Source organism: Gorilla gorilla, chromosome 15 (assembly GCF_029281585.2).
Source record: "Gorilla gorilla gorilla isolate KB3781 chromosome 15, NHGRI_mGorGor1-v2.1_pri, whole genome shotgun sequence".
NCBI lineage: Eukaryota > Metazoa > Chordata > Mammalia > Primates > Hominidae > Gorilla > Gorilla gorilla.
In genome coordinates this window covers 113,913,855-113,917,266 of record NC_073239.2, presented here as the reverse complement: position 1 = coordinate 113,917,266, position 3,412 = coordinate 113,913,855, and positions in this window count along the sequence as shown.

The following is a 3,412-nucleotide window of genomic DNA, read 5'->3' as shown; positions in this document are numbered from 1 at the left end:
CCCCAAGCACCAAGATCCAGAACTTGACACGGCTCTCCTCTCTGCCCAGGGCCTCTCAAAGATCCAGTGAAAGCCCCAGACCTATTTCTTACATGCCTGGGGGGTTTGTAGAGCCCCCTGAAGCCTACTGTGGACAGCCTTGGGACCCACAGACCCCAGATTAAGTACCTCTGAGCTTGCCTCCAAGCTTCTTAGGGACAGGGATGGGTTTGTTGTGGAATCCCTGACACCCAGCATGGGCTAGCCCATCACAAGCCCCCACACATGTGCTGAATGACGAAGTAACTCCAGGTAGAGATTCTCACGCCTGTTTTGCAGGTGAGGAAACTGAGATCCAGAGAGGATGTGCAATTTGTGCAATGCCAGGACCCGTCTCCAAAGTCCAGGCTCCATCCTCTCTAGCTACCGCCTTCAGCGGTGCTGGGTATCATAGTGAGAGGTTAACGTTTCCTGTACGTTTAGGCGTATAAGCGCATCAACATGTTGTCTCATTCAGTGTCCATAGCAACCACAGCAACAGGCCTAGCATTGCATCTATTTTAAAGCTGAGGAAACTGAGGCACAGAGATGTTGAGCAACTCAGCAAGGCTCTCGACAGGTGAGTGGCAGAGCTGGGATTTGGACCAAGCAGGCTGCCCCCAGGGCTTATGTGCCCACCAAGTGGGCTCTGCTACCTCCCCCAGGGGATAAGCTTAGGTTTTGGAAGGCAGGAACACCCTAGACTCCCTGCCCTGTGGGAGGGGACTTTGAGGGGCAGCAGCACGTGGAGCCCGAGGCCAGGCATGAAAGCCAGGCAGGCCCCCAAGGCAAATCCAGGAGCCAGCACTTGCTAGCTGCGAGAACCTCGGGCCTCAGTTTACTCAGCAGGAACAAAAGGTGGGGAGAGGCTATGCCCACTTTGAGATGCATGCCCAGCATTTGGCACAGACATGCAGGCACAATCAAGGTGATCTGCAGAAAGCACTCAGAACAGTGTCTGGTACAGGTGGAGTGTCCCTAAGAATGAGTTACCGCTATTGTTGTTATTACTGTTAATGCTCTTTAACCACCTTCCCACATCCATGATGGAAAAACTGAACCATCGGTACAGCGGGAGGTGATGGGGGTGCCTAGAGAAAATGATAAGCAGGAGCCTGGAGTCAGCACACCTGTTCCTAACCCAGTCCCATACCCCAGGGCAAGTTCTCAATCGTCTGTGACTCATTCCCTCTGCCACTCCCACCATGAACCAGGGATAGCAGTGATAACCCCCACCTCATGGCCTTGTTGCAAGCACTAACTGAGATCGCCCATGCTGTCTTTAGAGCTGTGCGGGCACGGGGGAAGCATTCCGTAAGTGCTGCCTGTTCATGTCACTAGTGGTCGCAGCCTGGTCTGTCTTAGAACTTCATTAGGACCAGGTGCGGCGGCTCATGCCTGTAATCCCAGCACTTTGGGAGGCCAAGGCAGGCGGAACACGAGATCAAGAGATCGAGACCATCCTGGCCAAGATGGTGAGACCCTGTCTCTACAAAAAATACAAAAATTAGCTGGGTGTGGTGGCGGGTGCCTGTAGTCCCAGCTACTCAGGAGACTCAGGCAGGAGAATCACTTGAACTCAGGAGGCAGAGGTTGCAGTGAGCTGAGGTCACGCCACTGCACTCCAGCCTGGCAACAGAGTGAGACTCCATCTCAAAACAACAACAACAAAAAAAAAAACTTCATTAGAAATGTCTGGTTTGGTCAAGTCCATGCACTTCTGTTTCAGGTGGCTATGCCAGGCTGCCCCAGGCTGGAAAATCACACACAGCCTCCAGACTCAAGAGGCTCACAATTCCATGTGGATAAAAATGACCCCACTTAGTTCTTACATAAGGTTGGCTGTGAACTGAGCCATGGCTGAGAGACACAAGGGAAGTTGCAGTGTTTGCCACTAGACCTGGACAGGGTTTGAGGGATTGAAGCAGGACTCAAAGAATGAGGACAAAATGGTAGGGAAAGGGCATTCCACTCACATTTTCTGCAAACATTCTTCTGTTTTCTGCAAAACAGAAGGAATTGCATACACAAAGGGCCGGAAACTGTTCGCAGATCACTACTAGAATATATAATGCCTTTGTGTAAACTGAACAAAAGGTACCTTGAACCCAGCGCAGGCATCCTCAGTCTAAAGTGTACAGCTTGGTGAACGGGCATTGGGCCGTATGCCATGCCCTACCCACCCCTTGGCTGGGAGCCCTCGTATAGAGTGAACAACCTGACCAGCCATACACAGGGCTTTAGGTGTTCAAGAAAATAAAGACTCATTTGATGCTGCTGGAATGTGATGTCCATGGAGAGAAGGGTGCAATGAGAAGTAATGTTGGAAAGATGAGATGGGCCGTCTCATAGAGCAGGATAGCAAACTGGAGAGGGAGAGCCAACTGGCTGGCTGTAGTCTATCAATCAGGATTGTCTGCCTGGAGCAGGAGGTGGAGTACAGAGAGGATGCAGGCGCAGATAGTTCAGAAAGAGCTGAGATTGATTAGTGATGTCTGTCATGGACACAGAAAGGGAAACAGCTGAAGAAGCCGCACATAGCTTATGCTCTCCTTGTCTCAGCAGGGATGGCAAGCTAAGGAATATCATTTAATTCTGGCGATGTTGCTAAGAGGATTTTCCCCATAAGAGGCTCTTCTGGGGCAAAGTTAGCCTGCAGCTCTGTGGGCCCCCATTCTCCCTCACATTTAGCTCTGTCTTAAATAATCAAAGTGCAGGTAGGGGAAGGAGAAAAATCCACCCGCTGTGGTGGAATGAAGCTGCAGCAGCTTCACTAAAATGGGTCTGCCTCTGCCTCGCGTGCACAGAGCCTTGGGCACAGACACTTGCACCCAAGGAGTCTGCGAGACGAGTGCAGCTCTAAAAATTAATTTTTAATTGGCATACCCTCGACACGGGAAGGAACAAAGGAGGGAAGGAGATGGTGGGGAGGAGCCTCCCTGAACAACCCCCTGGTTCCCCACATGGCCCAGTGACCATCTGAACCTGTGCTGTCCACTGAAGTGACCACAGACTCCAGGAGGCTACTGAGCACTGGAAACACAGCCTGAATTGAGTCTGAATTGAGATGAGTCTTAAGCACTCGCCAGCTTTCAAAGACTTAGTGTGGAAAAAAAAGAATGCAAAATACCTCACTAGTAATTTTTATATGAATTACATGTTGAAATGATAATATTTTGGATAATTGGGTTAAATTATAGTATTAAAGTTTATTTCTCCTGTTCCTTTTTACCTGGCTACTAAAAAACCTCCTACACATGTGGCTCACTGTATGTTTCTGTGGGACAGCACTGCTCTCAACTTTCCACAGGTGATTACGGCCTGTGCTGGGACCAGTCCCAGAGGTTTGGGCTCTGGCCACAAACGTATGTGAGGAGGGTGTAGCCCAGCCCAC